The sequence below is a fragment of the Canis lupus genome, chromosome 13 (assembly GCF_003254725.2).
Source record: "Canis lupus dingo isolate Sandy chromosome 13, ASM325472v2, whole genome shotgun sequence".
NCBI lineage: Eukaryota > Metazoa > Chordata > Mammalia > Carnivora > Canidae > Canis > Canis lupus.
The window spans coordinates 46,648,656-46,669,451 of NC_064255.1; the positions used below are offsets into that span (position 1 = coordinate 46,648,656).

General features: G+C 44.2%; 1 protein-coding gene across 2 annotated transcripts in view; it reads right to left on the reverse strand.

Annotated features, from left to right (window-relative positions):
- The window catches only part of LNX1 (ligand of numb-protein X 1), a 174,934-nt gene extending 155,569 nt beyond the window's left edge, over positions 1-19,365 (reverse strand). For both annotated transcript variants that reach the window (XM_049092957.1, XM_049092958.1), the window contains exon 1: positions 18,839-19,365. The gene's annotated coding sequence lies outside the window, so the exon portion shown is untranslated. The remainder of the gene's footprint in view (positions 1-18,838) is intronic.
- Between the last annotated feature and the right edge of the window lie 1,431 nt (positions 19,366-20,796).

A 20,796-nucleotide genomic window follows, 5' to 3' on the forward strand; every position in this document is an offset into this window, starting at 1 on the left:
CTCAGGGGGCTGCTTTGTGGCTTTTCCTGAAATAGCATTTAGCCAGAGAAGGATATGTTATTTTCCTTCTGAGATGAAAATAAAGACCATTAAAAGCCAATCACACTAGTGCTTGACATAAGAACCCTCATCACCATCAATCTTCCTCATCTGGGCCAAATGGTGGACCAGAAGGGAGCTGATCCCTGCAGTTGGGACCTAAGACAAGAGTTCACTGGCTCAGCCACAAACTGGTCGTGGGACTTTGGGGAGATTGCATAACCTCCTTAGGGCCCAGTTTCTCTATCACCAGAAAGGTTATACAGCAAAATATGTGCCAGCTACTTCACACGGGACCGCCTAGAATTCATAAAATATGATGTAGGAAACACTGTAACCCTGTGCAGAAACTGATTGAGAACAATGTATTTGGTCGTTAATGTTCTTGTTAATAGCACTGAAACCATCCCAAATCAACTCAGTAGGGCAAAGTGTATTTTGTAAATCACGTGTGTCACGAGAACATTCTACACTGAAGATGATGGGAAATCTGAAAGTCATACATTCGCCTTGAGCACCCGATACTAGCTGCTCAACTGGATTTTTATCATAATAATTATTATCATAAGCCCTGTGGAACAGGCTGAGCTAATTAATACTTTTTTTTCTGCGAGATTCTTTCCACCCTTCTCTCCCAATCATCCACATGTTGGGATGTCTGCCCAGCTCATTTTTCTGTCCTTCCTCTGGCATTGCTACGTCCTTCACTCTGGGCAGCTCCTTCTCCACTCCTAGTGAGGTCCTAGTGGGGCTGCGATCCTAGCCTGTCATTGCCTAATCGATTCACTATGACACCCTGAAGGAAAGGTGGGCACATGACCCAGCCTTTTGGCCATAGTCCACTCTTCTCTGGTCTCAGGGATTGGTCCAAGGGGTGGCTGATTCATCAAATCAACGAGAATCCTTCACCAGCGTTTTGGAATGGTGGGGAGGGGGAAAGGTAGCACCCTTCACCATTCTGAAAATAAGCAGTTAGGTCAAGGCCTACCAGCCGTCTTTCTTGACACTTGGGGTGGGGGCAGATAGAATGCTGGCAATGCACTATGTAGGCAGAAAGGTGCAGAGGCTGGATGTGGGGAAGGAACAGGGTGCTGACATTGTTTGAACTGGATCCCTACTCTGAACTTCTCCATCTTGTGAGCCAACAAAATCATCTTTTTTTTTTTTTTTTTTTAGTAAATTTGAATTGGGATTATTTTACGTAACTCCCTACAATGTTTAAAGGAGTTTAACTGATTAAGAAATATAAATTTCCATTTAGATAAGTGTTTTCCTTTCTCAATGTCTTATAGTAAAGAATGTGTGTGATTAGGATACATTGAGTCCGTTCAGTGTACCTATATTGCAATTATTATAATATTATCATAAAGTGAAATAGAAACAGTATCTTGGCAGACATTATACATGATTTAATATAAAACATGTCGATTGGGAAGCAAGGGCACGATTTGACCAATATTCTAGCCAATGCATTAAAAACAAGCCTTCCTACAACAGACTTTTTCCTACTATTTCCAACACGATGTTTCAGAGCAACACGAGCTTAGGAAAGTCATCACAGTGAACGTTGTCCTCATTGTCTCTCACCAGTGCACTTTTAAGTGACCACAGACCTTAGGTCCTTTAGTCCAGGTTGTACTTTCTGCCCAGAACACTAAAGAACAACCAGGAGACTGAAAAAAACAAAGTAGAAGTCTTAAATCTAGGGTCTCTCAGTTCTAGTCTAGCACTTTAATTGTCAGGGGTGTTGTGTCCCTTTCATTCAAGTTCATGTTCCTCACATCTGTTTTACATGCATTTATATATACACACATATATATACATACAAGTACTTCTTGTCCTAACTGTGGCTGGGAAGATATTTAAAGCTGTAAATATTTATTAAGTGTGCATAAGCGGGGTGGGCTGATAGGGGAACTATTGGGAGTATTGGGCTCCCCTTCTGGCTCCATGGCTAATTCCTGTGTGAGGTTAGGCAGGTCAGCTAAAATCTCTGTGTTCCAGTATGACGTTTAAGAAAAGGAGATATTAATCTTTATTGGCCAGCACCCCCAAAGTAATAATTACTGAGGATAATACTTGGGATTCAGAACGGAAATCAAAGAGGAATCTCACTGAGACTGCACATCTATTACTTTTTCTCTTTCTCTCTTCTTATTCTAAGGGAGGAGGTCCCGTGGAGCAGAAGGGATGTATCCTTGCCTGGCTTGTGGGAAAACAAAACTTCATTGTCTCAAAAAAAAATATATATATATATATTAGCAAGCACCTGTTTATGCATGTCACTGTGGTGAGAATACAACAGTGTGAATCAAGCAGCTCGGTTTAAAATTGCTCTCAAAGGTCGCAGGAAAAGTGGATGACAGGACAAGTGTAACAGCATCTCTGAGGCATTAACTGGCCCCCCTTGTGCCTGAGAATACAATGAGCAGGGCTTTGAGGCAGGACTTGGGTGTTAAGGTGATTCTGTTCCTTATTCCTGTGGTCTTCAAGGAATTATGTCACCTCGTGTATCAAGTATTGATAATAGTAAAACAGAGATGGTAATGCCCATATGTAGGTGTGTTGGAACACTTGCACACAAGCACTAACAAAATGGCACATAGAAGCAGCCTCATGAGTTCTGGCTTCCTACCCCCTTCCATGCACTCACTTACTTTGCTAGTAATTTGGCAATAGGATAACTGATAAAACCGCCTTCATATGTTGTTATCGGGGAGGCAGGATTCAGCCCTGCATGCCCAATTAGATGTTCCCATCACATGTCCATATTTAGACTCCTGAGATATTTTTTGGATTTATATTGACCCTTGGCATCAAAGAACAAACAAACATATATAAAGGAAACATGGCCAAAGTCTGTATTTAAAGTATCTGTGTGAAGTGAAGGTATTGTAAGCTTTGGACACAGAGTCTAGGTGACCTCCCCCCCCAAAAGAGAGCAATCAAGGTGACAATGTGGATGACCCGGATGGAAGATTCTTTGGGTTATATGGTTAACTTAGGACTGAGTTATTGCCTTAATGTTTTCACTTTCATTACTGAGAGGACGGAACATATGCAGAAGCAGTTAAGTGACAGGAAGTCCAGCTCATACTGTCAAGGAACCTCATGATGCAAATAAGAGAATCCCAATAATTGGATCCCATGCACCCTCACAGCTGCAATATCATAAACACAGAACAAGGACTGCACTAGTTCTCATGAAACTTTCATTTTACTTTCCTCAAAGTAATAGTTCTCAAACTCTTTTTAGAAGCTATTTCCAATGACAAAAAAATTTTAATGACCCCCCTAAATCAATATGTTTGTATCATCATTGCATGAAAAATATAGTCAGAGTTGTAGGAGTCATGGTACAATTGCAAAAGTAAGAAGTCTGACCTAGTCCAGGATCAGAGCAATACTCCCAGTCATGATAATCATTCCCTAATTTGCAACTGATGGCGCCATACATGTCTGGTCACACACACTTTTTGACAAGCCTGTGACAATGCAGCATTGTTCAATCCCTATAAGACCAGGAAGTAGGTGTTGTTATTGCTGTATTCCATCATTTCTTAGTTTCCAACCAAAGGATGGAATACGCACCTTTGTTTGATATACCACGCAGAAAGAAAACAGAATACTGCCAATTAAACCACAACACATCATTGATGATAAAACAAAGAAGCCATCTTAGATATTTTAAAATGTGAAAGAACGAGTGTCTGAGACCTGATGAAGCATAGACTTTCCCTTCCAAGATGAGGGAACATATGCCTTGTTCAAGGCAAGGCTGCTGATGGAGATGGAAGCCTGAAGCCTCACTCAGACTCAGACCTCCTGACTTCAGCCCGACTGGGCTCCATGCAAACACACCTATGGTTCTGAAGATGATCTTGGAAGCAAGACAGAAGGGACTACCAGGTATTCCCGAATGCACCACTTTAGAAGGAAAGGATCTGTCATGATACATGGCAACCATCACAGTAGCATTTTAATTTATTTTTTATTATTATTTTAAAAATATTTTATTTATTTATTCATGAGAGACACACACAGAGAGAGAGAGAGAGAGAGAGAGGCAAAGATACAGGCAGAGGGAGAAGCAGGCTCCATGCAGGGAGCCTGAGATGGGACTCAATCCCCGGTCTCCAGGATCACACCCTGGGCTGAAGGCAGGTGCTAAACTGCTGAGTCACCCAGGCTGTCTGCATTTTTAACAAAAAAAGTGACAAATTATTTTCAGAAGAGAAGGATGAATGGCCAAATGCCTTCTGTCCTCACAGTGTCTGGCATTAATATAATGTAGGTACAGTAGATTCTCACTAATCTTGGATTCCATATTTGCAAAGTCATCTACTCACTGAAATTTATTTATGAGTGCCAAATCAATACTCATGGCACTGTCACGGTCTTTTGAGGACAGTGAAAAATACAAATGACCAGCTGAGGTCCAACAAAATACCTTCCAATTCCAGTACATAGCCTGAGCCAAAGGCAGATGCTCAACTGCTGAGCCACCCAGGCATCCCTGTTGGTGATTTTAGTATTAAAAATGGTCCCCAAATGTAGTTCTAATGTGTTGTCCAGTGTTCCTCCACACAAGAAGGCTGTGATGTGCCTTATAGAGAACCTAGGTGTGTCAGACATGCTTTGTTCAGGCCCATGATATTTGTTCTGTTGACCATGAGTTCAATGTTAATAAGCAAACAATATATATTAAATAAGGTGTCTTTATATAGAAATACACATAGAACAAGGTTGTATATTGATCAATTAATGACTGTTGGAACCAGAGGCTCACAGGAACCTGACTCTATATTTCCCCTAGGAACGCTTAGTATTCACTGATAAGAATTGACTCTTCGGATATTAAAGTGTCAAAAGGACTGTTTCTTCTGTTTCTAAGCTTTCCAACCATTCATATCTCCTGGCTGCAAATTCAGTGGAGAAGTCAAGTTACAAGAATAATCAGGAGGTTTATATATGTATATGTATATATATGTGTGTGTGTGTGAATATGCATATACCTATACATGCATATATATGTACACACATACATGCATATATATAAACACACACACACATATTGTAAACAAAAAAAGTATGCCCAGTGACAAGATCTGGAGGGAAACACAGAGCTATGATGACATGGCGGTGGGAATATTAACATTTAACATTTCTAATTATTGGCACTTCTTTGGAGATTTGTATTAAAAGACAATAAAGACTATTAGGAAGGGGAAGAAGCAGCCCCAAGCAGAGGGTGCAGGGGGTGGCAACGCAACCCAGAAAGCAGCACCCGGGAGGTGATGCCTGCAGAGACTTCCTTCTCCTTTGGAGTGCTTCCTTGGCTGTGGAATAAGCTGACCTGATAATAGAGAATCCCAGAACTCTGTATAAGCTTCTTGAACTTTCTACCTTCTCTTGAAAAAAGTCAGTAAGAAAACATGAGGGGGGAGAGGAAGAGGAAGAAGAGGACGGAGAAAATGAGTCTGCGATCTCAGTGTTTCTCTGTTGAGGATAGAGCACTGGCAAGCACATCAAACACACCCCTCTTTGCTAACAACAAGGGTCCAATCACATAGCTTTATGCCTTGATGTGATATAAATGATAAGGAGCCAGCAGTTAGAGCGAGACCGCCCTGCACCTGCAACCTTGAAAAATCTATCAGTTTAGGGGCCACTGCTGTGTCGACGATGCAAACCACCACCAAGACTGTGCCATTATGGAAATACTGCGCCTCACTGGTCTACAAAGGAGTGGAGGGCCTTGGAAGGCAGTTTGTTTCCCTGTGGCTGGTGGCTGGTGGCTGATTTTTCACAAAATTGTGCATTGGCTAAGTCTCACAAGAGGTTTTAAAAATGAAGCTATGGTTTCAGGTTCGACTCACATGAGCTGCCTTCATTTGGACAGTCTTTGTTTTCCCCAGTCTGGTCGGCCGTCCTTCCGGAGCCTTCCTCCATCCCTGGCGGGGGCTGAGGCCCAGCCGTTGTTCGGGATGAAAAGGTATTGGAAGGCCGGCTGCTCTAATTGGAGCCTGCACCTGCAGACCCCAGCCTCAGAGGCTGCTCGCTCTGGTGCTGCTGTTGCTCTGTGTGTGTGTATGTATGTGTGTGTGTGTGTGCATTTGATTTCCTCAATGAACACTGGGATACTGCTCAGCTTTTTGGCCTGAATATGCTGGAGAGGATCCAAGCTGCTCGGTCACTTTCTCTGTTCTGGGTGGGGAGGCGCTCTCTCGACTCTCTAAGAAGGGATTTCGCTATGCAAATAAATCTAGTGTATTTTGATCTAATCTCTTCTGGCTCTAAGAGGGCTTACCCAAATGAAAGGTGCCCTTTGGGGTGTATGAGGGGTGCCCTGGCAAGGCTTTCACCCACCCATAAGTTGCTACATTTTTTATGAGTTTCTCACACTTCACTCCAGTAACACTATCCAGCCAGTGACTGCAACCTCTGTGCTCAGCCTGATGAGAGGGAAATGGAGAAATCACCCCAGTGGGTCTACTGAACGACTGTGCCTGTGTCCCCCTCACAGCACCCTCGCTCCAGAGCTCCTTCCTAATGCACAGCCAACGAATGCAATCTGACCGACTTTGGCATCTGGATATGGCCATGCAGTCATCACCCCAGCTGAGAAAATAAACAGGTCCGTCACCCCCAGAGTGTTCCCTGTGCCCCTTGGGAATCCCTCCTTCCCGCTTCCCCCTGCGCCACCATCCCCAGGCAAGTCTTGATCTGCTTTCTGTAACTATCAATTATTTGCATTTTCTAGAATTCTATATAAGGTATGTATTCTGTTTTGTGTGGCCTTTTCCGCTCAGCATAAATAATTTTGGATTCATTTATACTGCGTGTATCATTCCTTCTTACTGCTGAGCGGTATTCCATTACGTGCATGGACTAGTCGGGTCCGTGCATTTACCCGTTGCTGCGCATTGGGTTGTTTCTAGTGCTGGATGATTACAAATAAAACTACTGGGAATATATGTGCACAAGTCTTTGTGTGGGTATAAATGCTTTCTTGTCTCTTGGGTGAATACTTAAGGGTGCAATGGCTGGATCATACGGCAGGTATACATTTAATTTTCTATGAAACTGCCAAAGTGTTTTCTAAAGTAGTTGGACCATTTTACCTTCCCATTAGCAGTTCTGATTGCTACGGATCCTTACCAATATTCAGTTGGTCAGTCTTTTTCGGTTGAGCCATTCTAATAGATACGTAATGATGTCTCGTTCTGGTTTGAATTTGCTTTTTTCTAATGACTAATGATGTCGAGCATCATTTCCATGTGTTTTCTTGTTATCTGTTTGTCTCCTTTTGGCCAAGGGACTGTTCAAAGCTTTTGAGCCCTTCTTAAATTGGCTTGACTATTTTCTCATGATTGAGTTTGGAGGGGTTATTCTATGATTTCTCCCAGGGATATTTTCTATTTCAAGAATTATCCTGGAATGTAAGACACTGCAAAGAAAAGTTTCATAGAATTTTTCAGCACTAATCAGAGTATGTGGGGAATAACTTGGGGGCCAGGGCCTTCTAAGCCCTGGAGATAACACTCCTTATGTGCCATATTCTGACTTATAATGATGAAAGCAGGCCTCGCCAGAAGTCCAGACAGGCTGAGGCCACATCCACTTTTGGAGGCTCTTGGGACGTTGAACATGAAAGAAATTCCAAAATAGAAATATGAAAACCGTGATATATTTTGAATGTATATATTGAACACATTAGTGCTTTTGACCAAATGCAAAAATTCAATATGTATACAACATTGGAGATGATGTCAAATTTTAATTGACCCAATGTGGGGCTTGGAACAAAGGGCTCTCCTGGCCACTGGCCATCTTGTGATAGGCCACAAGAGACCAACATCAGCTTGGGGACACTTCTGATATACCCCGTATAACCCTGAAGTCACATCTGGCATGGCATGGCTACTCTAACCTTTTATGCCTGGGGGTCAAAGGAGTGCTACAGCGATGGTTATATAAGAAAGGAACATTTCCCAGTTATATCCAAATTTCTTGTCACAAAGGTGGTGACATGGGGAAGGCTAATCATGGCCCTTTAAGGCCCTTTGGAGGGACCCTTGCTCTACCCACCTGAGAGCCTGAGGCTTCCTTTGAGCTGGTTAGAGCCTTGGACTTTTCTACTTTGAGTCCTAGTGGTGCCATGACTATGAGAGGGGTTGCATCATTCGAAGGATCCTGGAGACCTCCCAGACATACACACAGAAGCTTCCAAACCTCTGGCCCTGTTCACCATCACTTCAGTGTGACCTCTATATCCTTTCACTTCTGGTTGTATCTAGTGCAGTGGCTCTCCTTATGGGGCAGTTTTGCCCCCCAGTGGACATCTGGCATCACCTAGAGACATTTTTGATTGTCAAAACTTGGGAGGTATTCTTGGCATCCAGTGGGTTGAAAGCAGGGATGCTTCTAAATATCCTACAATGTACCAGACAGCTTCCCACAATCAAGAATTATCCAGCCCCAAATGCTAGTGTTGGTGAGGCTGAGAACCCTTGATCTTGATGATTTAACCAGGTGTCAGCCAGAATACACAGTGGATATGACTGTCACAAGTTCTGGGAAAGCGGTTCTTTATTCATTAAGCAGATGAGCCCTGCGGTACCGACGTAGAGCCTTGGTCCAGATGCTTGAAGGGATGTGAAGAGCTGGCTGCCCAAGCCCTGCATGCTCTCACAGCCCTCCTCCCCATCCCTTCTCCCTCCAGGAGCTCTGAAGGATCAAGGACGTGCTTTCAAACCCAGTCCTGCCACACAGTGACTCTGGGCAAGTTACTTAATCTCTCCAAACCACAGAGTCTCCACCTGAAAAATGAAATAACCTTAGTATTTTTTAGAAATATGAAAAAAGATAAACCTAGCCACGTAGGGTTTGACAGTGGCTGACACAGGAGAAGAACCCAGTAGGGGGTTGTGATTATTATTATTTCATGAACTGAGCACCTGCTGAACACAAAGCACCTTGCCAGGTGTGTTTCCCAGTCGCTTAGTGCCAGCTGGGGACAAATTTTTGTTAGTCTATGAAAAGATATTTTTCTCGACAAGCCTTAACGATAGCCCTCGCCCCTCAGCAACAAAACCTGATGGATATGTTGAACTCACTGTGTTGTATACTTCACTCTAGTGATGAAAGAAATGAATGAAAAGGAATTTAAGTTAAAACAATGTGTTATATATTGAGATATTTGTGAATGTGTGTAAATATATGCCTCTATATTTGTATGGTCTGCGGAAAGGAGTGTACACGGTGAGCTTTGTCAGAAAACATAGCACTAGCTGGGACTCCCATAGCAAGTCCTTGGGAACATAGGGCTGTCCCATTCCAGGACGGAGCAGGATTCCATGTCAAGTGACTTGGATAACATCTCCGGGAGGGTCGGTTACTTCAACATCAGGAGGGCCTCATTGCCAGATGGCCAAGCAGAGCCTGCGAGGCTCGTGCCAGCCACTGAACTCAGGGTGTTTCTGGAAGGTCATTGTTGCAAACCCAGAGAACCAGTTCTGTGAGGTTGGTTCAAAGGGGATATTTAGTCAGAGTAACAGAGAAGGGTGGTAATGGAGTGGAGGAAGTCTGGGTAAGGATTACACCTGGCAGTCAAAATGCTCTTCTTGGTTTTCAAAAGAGTGAGGGAGAAGCGATGTTTTGGTTCTGGCCCTCGGACAACGCCTTGGTTCTTGCCAAGTGCAGGAGAGTGAGCCCACAGAATCGCCAGTGAGCCAAGAGGTGATCCAGGTGATAAGGACTCAGCCGGGCAGCATCTGGGCCAAAAAAATAAGGACAGAAAATTTGGCTCAACTGCATTTTTGCCTATGTGTTTTCTCCTGGGACAGGAGGCACATCTCAAGGTGTAGATGCGCTCTGCACCTGGGGGTTCACAGTGGAGCTAACATAAACTAAGAAGCCTTGGGGCTCCTTTGGCAAGGGAACTCATGACACTCTGGACACTGGAGCCCTGAAAAAACTTCCTGGGAACATTCTAGAAGACAGGCTAGAGGGATCCCTGGGTGGCGCAGCGGTTTGGCGCCTGCCTTTGGCCCAGGGCGCGATCCTGGAGACCCGGGATCGAATCCCACGTCGGGCTCCTGGTGCATGGAGCCTGCTTCTCCCTCTGCCTGTGTCTCTGCCTCTCTCTCTCTCTCTCTCTCTCTCTCTCTCTCTGTTACTATCATAAATAAATAAAAATTAAAAAAAAAAAAAAAAAAGAAGACAGGCTAGATCTCCTGCCAGCCCAGGAATGTAGGAGAATCTTCTTGTGCAGGGGGCGAATGGATTTAATCATTTCCTTCCCCCGGGTGGGCTGTTCTCCACATTAAGGAGTCAGTGTGCATAACCATCCATGTTCCCCCATGGGGCTGTTCCAGTAAAAGGGAAGGAGATTTACCTACTTACATCAAGAGGTCCAAAGGCCACAGGAGTTGCCTTTCAGTGATAAGGATGACTGTCACCGACCAATGTCACTAGGAGCTGTTCATTCTACTCTTTCTTTCTTAAGAACCAGCTGAGAGAGGATAGATTTATGGAAGGAAGAGAGTTTGAGTGACAGGCATTCTGTCCATTGTGCGGACTACCCCGTGCATTGAGGTCAGCGGGAACGAGGGGTCTGCGTGACATTATTTTGACCTTCACTGAGGTTAGTGTAGATGAAGCGTGTTCTCGTCTGTTATCTATGGACACTAGGGGAAAAAGAAAAGAGCACAACAGGCCATTTTTGCATCTCTAGTGCTTATCTTAGTGTCTCAGTGACGGTGTTTTGAATGAATGACTGAAACCAAGGAAACTCCTCTACTTCTGTGCCTGTGTTGGTGAGACTACTGATGACTTTATCACTCAGCGTTCCCTCTAGAAAGCCCAGTGTCATCAGTTTCTACTCCAAATTCAGGTGATGAAAGCTCTGCACCTATGAAGGAATGAATGGCTTTATTTCTGTTCTCCCAAAACTGAAAATGCCACCATAGGCCATATCTCCTTTGGCTCTGAGTTCCAGGAAGTGCAGAGTGAAATCTGACGCTCAACTGTAACCACTCATGTAGGCTCTCATGGCATTCATACTTGGATCCTATTCCTTCTGCTCTTGCCATTCAACGCTTATTTATTTATGTATTTATTTATTTATTTTTCTTATTTTTCTTTTTATTTTTTCAACGCTTATTTATATGTCCCCCATTCCTGATTTAAATTCTAGATTATATTTTCCATCATTTTGGGATGCCTGGGTGGTTCAGCGGTTGAGCGTCTGCCTTTGGCTCAGGGCGTGATCCCAGTTTAGGAATCGAGTCCCACATCAGGATCCCTGTGAGGAGCCTGCTTCTCCCTCTGCCTGTGTCTCTGCCTCTCTCTGTGTCTCTCATGAATAAATAAATAAAATCTTTTAAAAATATTTTTTCCATCATTTTATTGCAGAGCTCACGACCTCAGATGCCTCCAGCTGCCAAACAGGCAGCAGGAAATGACCGACGTGAGCAGGCCAATAAGTCATGGTGTATGGACTGTGGCAAACTGGAAAAGTTCTTCCCCTGCCCACGCTCCTAAAATAGCACTGCCTTTTTACCCCATCAGTCTCTAGCCTCTGACCCTGCTTTATTCGTAGCGTTTCTCATTTTCTGTAATCATCTTATTTATCTGTTTAATTAATTATAATAATTATAATTACTCTGCTATGTCCCAGCACCCTGAAGAGCGCCTGACACAGAATTCTCACCCAGTCCAAGTTTGCTGAGTGAGTGAATTAGCAGAGAAACATGGGGCCCGTGTGGCCGGATGTTTCTATATTTTAACAGAATTTAAAATTTGGATTTTTATATGAAATCATCTGATTTTTAGATGCTGGTGGCTAATGTGAAAAACTGAAAGCACCATGCTGACCAGAAACATCTCTCGGTGACTCTCTCCTACTTCCTATTATCTGCTTTGTCGTCAACATAATTTCTTTGCAGAATGAAGTAGTATGCAAATAAATAAAAACACACATCTGTTTTATGGCTTACTATGCACTGTTGCCCGCTGGTATTTCATTATTGTTCCGATTTTACATATGAGTAAATTGAGACCCTGCAGAGGTGAAGCGAGCCTGCAAGATTAGCTTCAGAGGAAGCAGTAAAAGGCCGGACCCGCCCCGGGAGGCAGAGCTGGCCTCCTGGTCAGGTATTCAGGAAAGAGGGAGGAAAAGCCCTCCTTGTTCTATTTCCTCCTTTCCTGCTGACCCAGATCCAGAGGTTAGGCAGATGTTTCACCCAACACAGGCTGTGACCTCAAATTCAGATTTAGCCTCACGCTGGGTCTGTTTCTGTACTTTTCGGTGCCCAAGGAACCAGCACAAGACATTGAGGCGGATGTCTTTTAAAAACCCTCTCACTAAAAAAAAAAAAAAAAAACAAAAAAAAAACAAAAAAAAAACAAAAAAAAAACAAAAAAAAAACAAAAAAAAAAACCCTCTCACACAGCACCTTTGGCTCGTCTGTCCCCAGTCAAGAACTACAAGCTTTAAATATTTTAGCAACATATGCATAATTGAACCATCAACCTATTGAATAGTGCCTCTTTCACACCTGCATCTTCAAAATGATGCTGATCGTATTAATTTTAGGAAGTGACCTCCTTACATCACGAGAAGACTGGTAGGTTGTGATGGGCAGAGAATATCTCAGCAAGTCTTTGAATTTGACCAGGTTCTGACCGAGATGGATTTTCTTACTTCTTTTCTCAGAGAAGGACTTCAAAAAAAAAGGTTTTTTTTGAGTACCAAAGTTTAGGTCTCTGACATTCCTTGAGAAACTCTGAGATGTGGAAAATTTCCCTAGAAAGTGTAGAATTATTTTTCTTCTACAGTTCTAATTTTTTCCAGAATCGCCTTGCTAGGGAAAAGCCCAGCTTGATGGGCATTTCCTAATTATGATTTTTAATTGTGGTAAATATCAGAAAGCATCCAATTTACCATTTTAAAGACCACTTGAAAGTGTTCAGGTGGTGTAAAGCACACTGATGTTACCGTGCCACCACCACCACCATCCAGAACTCTTTTCATCTCTCCAGTCTGAAACTCTGTGCCTGGTAAACAGTAACTCCCCATCCCCACCCCCACCCCCCAGCTCCTGGCTACTCTGGGGTCCTCATATAAGTGGGATTCTATAGTATTTATCCTATTGTGACAGACTTATTTCAATTAACATAATGTCCTCAAGGCTCATCCATGCTGCAGCATGGATCAGAATTTCCTTCCTTCTGAAGGTTGAAGAGTATTCCATTGCATGGATATACCACATTTTGTTTATTCATCTATTTATGGACTTTTAAAAAATTCAATGTAGTTAACATACAGCATATTACTAGTTTCAGGAGTAGAGTTTAGCGATTCATCAGTTGCATAGAACACTGGGTGCTCATTACATCACGTGCCCTCCTTAATGCCCATCACCCAGTTACCCCCTCCCCTCCAGCGACCCTCAGTTTGTTTCCTAGAGTTAAGAGTCTCTTATGTTTTGCTTCCCTCTGTTTTTATCTTATTTTCTTCTTCCTTCCCTTCTCCTATGTTTATCTGTTCATGGACTTTTGAGTTTCTTCCATCCCTTGGCTTTGTGAATGAAGCTGCTATGACTGTGGGTGTAAAAATATCTGTTTGAGTCCCTGCTTTCAATTCTTTGGGGGTAAATACCCAGAAGTGGAATTTCTGGATCATGTGGTAACTATTTTTAATTTTTTGAGGAACCACCATATACTGTTTTCGATAGCAGCCGCACCATTCTCCATTCCTACCAATGGTGTAGCAAGGGATCTTACCAATACTTGTTATTTTGTGGGTTTGGCTCTTTCTTTCTTTCTTTCTTTCTTTCTTTCTTTCTTTCTTTCTTTCTTTCTTTCTTTCTTTTTCTTTCTCTTTCTTTCTCTTTTTTTATAGCAGCCACCCTAATGAGTGTGAAGTAATATTTCATTGTGGTTTTGATTTGCATTTCTCTAAAGATTAATGACATTGAGCATCTTTTCTTTCTTTTTTTTTAAAAGATTTATTTATTTATTTATTCAGAGAGAAAGAAGAGAGAGGCAGAGACACAGGCAGAGGGAGAAGCAGGCTCCATGCAGGAAGCCCGACGTGGGACTCGATCCCTGGTCTCCAGGATCACACCCTGGGCTGCAGGCGGCGCTAAACCGCTGTGCCACCGGGGCTGCCCTGAGCATCTTTTCATATGCTTTTTTGCCATTTGTACATCTTCCTTGGAGAAATGTCTATTTTGCTAGTTTAAAAAATGGGTTTTTTGTTTTTGTCATTGAGTTGTAGGAGTTCTCTATATGTTCTGATATGAATCCCTTATCAGATACATGGTTTGCAACTATTTTCTCCCATCCCATGGGTTGCTTTTCACTGTGTTGATTGTATCCGATGCATAGAAGTTCTTTAATTTGGATGCACTATGTGTACTTTTGAGCTTCTGTTTCTGGTTCCCCTGGCTCTCAGGGGGTGTGGGCTGTGGGAAAGGAGGACTGTCCCCTCAGCTCCAGTGACAGGGGGGTAGAAGGCCACTGCTGAAAGGCTGCCAACTCTTATTTCAAAAAGACTTTAAGATGGGTTTCAAGACCATCCCTCCCCCAACACACACACACACACACTCATGGAACAGTGGGGTGCAGAATTGCTTTAGCAATAATTGAGTTTTAAGACCGCCTCTCTTCAGCTTTGGGGTAGCCTTGTTTGGTGCAGGTGTCAGAACAATCATAACCGATCCTATTGCCCTGGGACTCCAGGAGTGTGTACAATGGCTACTCCTACTGGATCTCTGTGCCAGGGAGACCAATAGAACAGAGGTCTCCATAGCATGTTTCTCTTGTAACACCCCGACCTTTAGAGGCCAAAATAATGAAAAGATTACAGTGGACTCCCAGCCTCCAAAATCTATCAAAAGAAAACAACAGCAAGCCATAAAGTAAGCTTACAGAAGGGCACAAAAGTTCTGATTTTTCTCAAGATAATGACTTCAGAGTTTCTGTTGAAATGCCCAAATCCATTCTTTTAAATTTTTCTGTTTTAATTAATGATGATTTTTGGTGCCTCTGTTTTGCCAATGCCTTAATCCCTGTTTGATCTATCTATTGGGAAATAATAAAAACATCTAATATTTATTACATGCTTTATGTACACTATGCATTTTTCTATGTGCTACGTAAAAGAATTAATTTAACAATGGCCCTGGTCTCATGAGGTAAGTACTATTATAATCTCCAGGTTTTTTTTTTTTTAAGATTTATTTATTTATTCATGAGAGACACAGAAACAGAGAGAGGCAGAGACACAGGCAGAGAGAGAAGCAGGCTCCATGCAGGGAGCCCAATGTGGGACTCGATCCCAGACCCCAAGATCATGACCTGAGCCGAAGGCAGTCACTCAACCGCTGAGCCACCCTGGTGTCCCTATAATCTCTAGTTTTATAGTTAAGGAAACTAGAGCACAGAACAGTAACTTGCCTAAGATCACACAGCTAGTAAGTAGCAGAGGCAGGGTTTGAACCCAGAAAGCCCGGCTCCAGAGCCTCTTGTCCTCAAGTCTAAAATCCAGCTATGGTTTAAAAAAAATTAAAGATTTTATTTATTTATTCATGAGAGACACAGAGAGAGGCAGAGACATAGGCAGAGGGAGAAGCAGGCTCCCTTTGGGGAGCCTGAAGTGGGACTCGATCCCAGGACCCCGGGATCACTCTCTGGGCCAAAGTCTGGTGCTCAACCACTGAGCCACCCAGGTGCCCCCTCAGTGAAGTTTAAAATCGTCTGCCACCCAATAGGATGCAATGAGAGGGACACAGCTTCATTTCTGTGATGTTTTTGGGCCAAGGTTGTAAAACTTGAGTCAAAGCACAAGGAAACTCAGGCAAACCCAGATTGAGGAACATTCCGCAGGAAAACTGGCCTGTATTTTTTAAAAAGGGCCAAAATTGTGAAAGTGAAGGGACTACTGAAGAAGGCTTGATCGTGGAGCAAAGAACATGGTGACAGCTAAATGTAGCACTTGAGCCTTAAAATCTTGAGTTGGTCCAAGGATTAAGTGGTAACTGGTGGGGGTGCGCGGGTGGCTCAGTCGGGTGAGCATCCGACTCCAGGTTTCAGCTTAGATTGGGATCTCATGGGTCGTGGGATGGAGCCTCACTCTGGGCTCCACGCTCAGCACAGAGTCTGCCTGAGATTCTCTCTCTCCTCTTGCTGTCCCTTCCCCCACTTGGACTCACACTCACTCTCTCTCTAAAATAAATAAATCTTTTTTTTTTAAAGATTTCTTTATTTATGATAGACAGAGAGAGAGAGAGAGAGGCAGAGACACAGGAGGAGGGAGAAGCAGGCTCTATGCCGGGAGCCTGACATGGGACTTGATCCCGGGACCCCAGGATCGTGCCCTGGGCCAAAGGCAGGTGCTAAACCTCTGAGCCACCCAGGGATTCCCTAAATAAATCTTTTGTAAAAATCATTAACAGAAATGGCAACTGATGAAAACTTGCTGGGGTCTGAAGATTAGAAAACAGGAATACGTCAACATCGATTTCCTGACTTTGCGGTTATGCGGGAGAACGTCCTTGGGTATAGAAAACACACGCTAAAGTACACACTACAATACACGGGGAAGAGGAGGCACTGTTTTGGCAGCTTACTCTCAAAGGATCTGGGAAAATGCAGTGCAAAATTCTTTGTACTGTACCGTCTCTGTGACTTTTCTATAAGTTTGAGGTCTTTCTAAATACACACATACGTACGTCTATGCTTCATCTATATCTGTATCTCCATCTACATGTAATGCATATGCTAGGTTGGAATCGTGTTTTCCAGACTTTCCAGAACACAGGCACCCAGAGGCTGCTTTGGGCGGACAAAATTTGGAGTGGCTGCTCCAGAAGCAGGCTCAGGGTCTGTCTGTGACAGGCTGGCACTCTGATGAGGTGCAGAGGAGAAATATTCTCCTTCCACTCACCTAGTGAAGGATGGAGAGATTCCTGAATAAGTAGATATCCACGCGGTGCTGTGTATGTGGCTGGGGGTGAAACTGGGATTCAAAATCACATCGGCGCAGCTCCTTTCACTATCTTCACTGAGATAGTCCTTCACTACCTGCCTACACAACAGGGCCTCTACTGGGAAACGTCTTCCCGCCTCCCCCAACAGGCCCAGAATACCTACAGATGATCCCTCTGTCTGTGGTCCCAGGGCATTACTGCACCGCACGTAGCTGGTTGCACACAACTAATTCACAATGTTTGATCAAATTGAGAGTAGAGCTCCTCTCATCTGCACTCCTAGTATCTCCCATGGAAGCAGGCATGGGGTAATTAAATAGTATTTTTGAGCGCTCATTACGTGCCAGCAAAGGCTTTACATGCATTCTCTCATTTAAACCTTAAGACAACTCCATGAACGAGGTGATACTATTATTCCCATTTTGCCTTTCAGAACACTGAGGTCATAAGAGTTAACTGGATTAACTCCAGGGCACAGAGCGAGTGGAAAATAGTACCGAGATTCAAGTCTAATTCCCAGAATGTGCTCTTCGTCGCCTGTTCTGTTGTCACCATCTTGCTCTGAATGTTCCATGAGCAAATTCCTACTGTGGGGAGTGGTCCCAATCTGAAAAGCTCCCCCTCAGTCAAAGTCCCCTCTTTATGCCAAGCTCAAGTGTGAAGCTCCTGTCCCGTGGAGAGTCTTCTCATGTACGACCTCCACCCTCGGCCCCCACAGTGCATTCCTTCAGCACGCCTTGGCCACATGGTTTGCACCGTGCTCCGATATGTGGCCCAGTGCTGGGCACCCAGAATGCAGCTTATCAACATTTGGTGAACTGGATTCGGCGCCCAGGGATGGATGTAAACAGCGATAAATAACAAGGTGGCATATCGTACTGGATACTCTATTTCTGGATTTTCTAGGCGAATGAGTTCCAATTTCTAAAATCCTATCCTCCCATCGGATCATTGGCCAGAGAATATGTGGCAGAGAATATAGCCTGGTATTTTGGTTTGAAGAAGCACCTGGCTGGCTCAGTCTGTTGAGCATCCAATTCTAAATTTCGGCTCCGGTGGTGATCTTGGGGTCATGCTCGGCAGGGAGTCTGCTTGAGGATTCTCTCCCTCCTCCCTCGCCCCTCCCCATGCTCTTGCTCTCTAAATAAGTAAGTAAATACATAAATCCTTAAAAAAAAAAAGGTAGAGTCACCGTTCTACTGCAAAGAGGCAGGAATAGAGACAGGATGTGCCCTCTGTTACTCACCTACCCACATGTTGGCAGGCAAGTCAAATTTCCCTGGACCTAAGTCTCTCCGTGAGTAAAACTGCAATGGCAATACCTATTTCCACTACAGAAATGAAGCAAAATAGGTGAATATGTTTCGGATACCGATGAGGAATAATGTTATATGAATCCAATTACTGTTAGTGGGGTTGTTTATGTTTTTACTGACCTGTTGGACCAGTAAAAAACAAACAAAAAAAAAAACCCCAACAAAATAAGAAAAGCAGTTTTTAGTTTTGAAAATGAAGGAAGAAGTTTCTTGTGAAGAGTAGCGCAATAAAAAAAAATCAGGTATTAAAAATGTAGATATCCTGAGGGCCTTTCTGGAGTGTTTTGAAAAAGACATACCTAGACATTCTAGCTTTTGGCTGTCTTCAACAACTTGGAGGGGCGGTGTGGTGGGTGCTGGGGGGTGGGTGGTCGGGCTAAGGGTGGGAGGCTGGGCTGGGAGAGTTAGGAGCAAAGTGTCTCAAATCGCAAAGTGTCTCAAATCACATGAGATGTTCCCTGGAGGGGGAGGCGGGACTCTTACCTTTGCTGCACGGTGAACCGGTTCCCAGTCGTGTGAGGCCTCGGGTGGGGGGCAGTCCGCTTGGGAGCTGATCTTCTGTGGCCCAGGGAGATTTTCTCTCTCTTTCCTGTGTCTCCTCTTCCAGACAGGCATGAAAACCATTCGGCCTTGGAGGTAATCAGCTCACCTCCTGCCCCTTTTGCAAGGCTTTGTGTCATGCTGATCCATGAACCCGAGAGCAGCCTCCCAGGAGCTTCCAGGGAGAGCAGCCCCCCCACCGAGCAGCGCTCATTAGCATCAGTGACTAATCTGTTCTGGTCTGGAAGGGGCCCAGGCTCCCTTGACCGTCCCTGTGCTCTCAGGAAAAGCCAGGATCCTTTTGTTCACCTTTCGGCCTGCCAAGTCAGTCCTACCGCACCCCTGAATGTTGTTTTCCTGCAGGCAATGGGAAAATGAGCTGGGAGCCAGAGAAGGGAAATCAACAAGGAAGTAAACACAGGGTTCACTGCACCTTCAGGTCCAGGTCGTCCCCAGGGCCTGGGACATCCTCGTGCTGGGACCAGTTCCTCAACAGGCAGGGGCTGCTGCCTGGACGGGCCTCAGAACCCTGGGCGTCTTCTTATTTTTAATTATGCAGAGAAGCATGAGCTGAAATGGGTATCAGACAAATCAAGGCATCCCGACTCGTTCCACGGCCTTGCCAAGACTTTAAAAGATTTTCCATAGGCAGCATCTCTTATAACGGAACACGGCCTGATGTTTGTCAGACAAAGAAGAAAAAGATGAGCAAGTTCATGGCTGATATTAGTTAAGACCTTTAACTCTAAAGAGACAGGACTGTTGTTTAAATAAAAGGTAAAAAAAAATAAAATAAAAAAAGCAGTTTTTATTTTTGAAAACGAAGGAAGAAGTTTCTCGTGAAGACTAGCACAATAAAAAAAAAATCAGGTTTAAATAAAGGTTTCTCCTACTTACTCGTGAACAGCGGGGTCAGCATCCGCAGCCCAGCAGCATCTCTGCCAACATCTGTCGAGGGCTGACTGGCTGCAGGGTCCTGTGCCATGGCCTGACCTGCATTATTATCTCATTTACTTCTCCACATAGTCCTACAGTTATCATTCCCATCGTATAGGCGAAGAAACGAAGGATTCGAGAGCAAAGTGCTCCGGCCAAGCGCTCCAGAGAGGTGTGAATGGAAAAATTGCCCTTTTGGAAGTGTGGCCTTCCCCACCAGTCAGCTTCAGGACTTCTGTTCACTGGCATCTCTGGCGATGGCCAAAGAGCTTGCTCCCTGGGGCTGTGAGTTCGATGCCATCTTTATATAACTTGTTTGTAGCACACACCGGGCTGGGCACCTCCTCTTGTCTCAACCACAGTGGGGCTGCTGGCTGCTATAGACCCGGCTCCCCCCTTGGGGCTCCTATTTACGCACAAGGAAGTGGGCTACAAATCTCTGGGCCTCTCTGTGTGCTTTGATCATGGTCTGATTGTGAGTATGCCCTTCTGGTTTTAGGAGCCTAACAGTTATGAGCTTCTTTTAATCAATAATCCAAGGGATGAATGACAAGGAGTTCACAGCCTGAAAACCTCTCCCTGGTGAGAAAAAAAAAAAAAAAAAAAACACAAACCAGCACATGTGTTCCCAGTCCTCAGGTCACACTGCAACGTGTTTTGGTTTTATTGGCCTCCTCCTTACTTCCAATTGTTAGCATTTAGCTCTCCTGTGCCACGGCGGTTCCCCGGGACAGCTGGCCGCTGGTCAAAGGAAAGTAAAACCGTTAATTAGGAGACAAGGAGATGCCTCCCAGCGGGGTCAAAGTTGTCTGTTTTTGTAAATATAGGAGTTGCGACATCAGGGCAGTTGCTCACCCTTGTTACCCTGGGGTTGGTTTGGGTGGAGCTTTGGGGTGTCTGGCTCTGAGGCCACATAGGCCTTGAAACGTGAGGTTGGGCAGCTTTCCGTCCTCAGCAGAGACTAA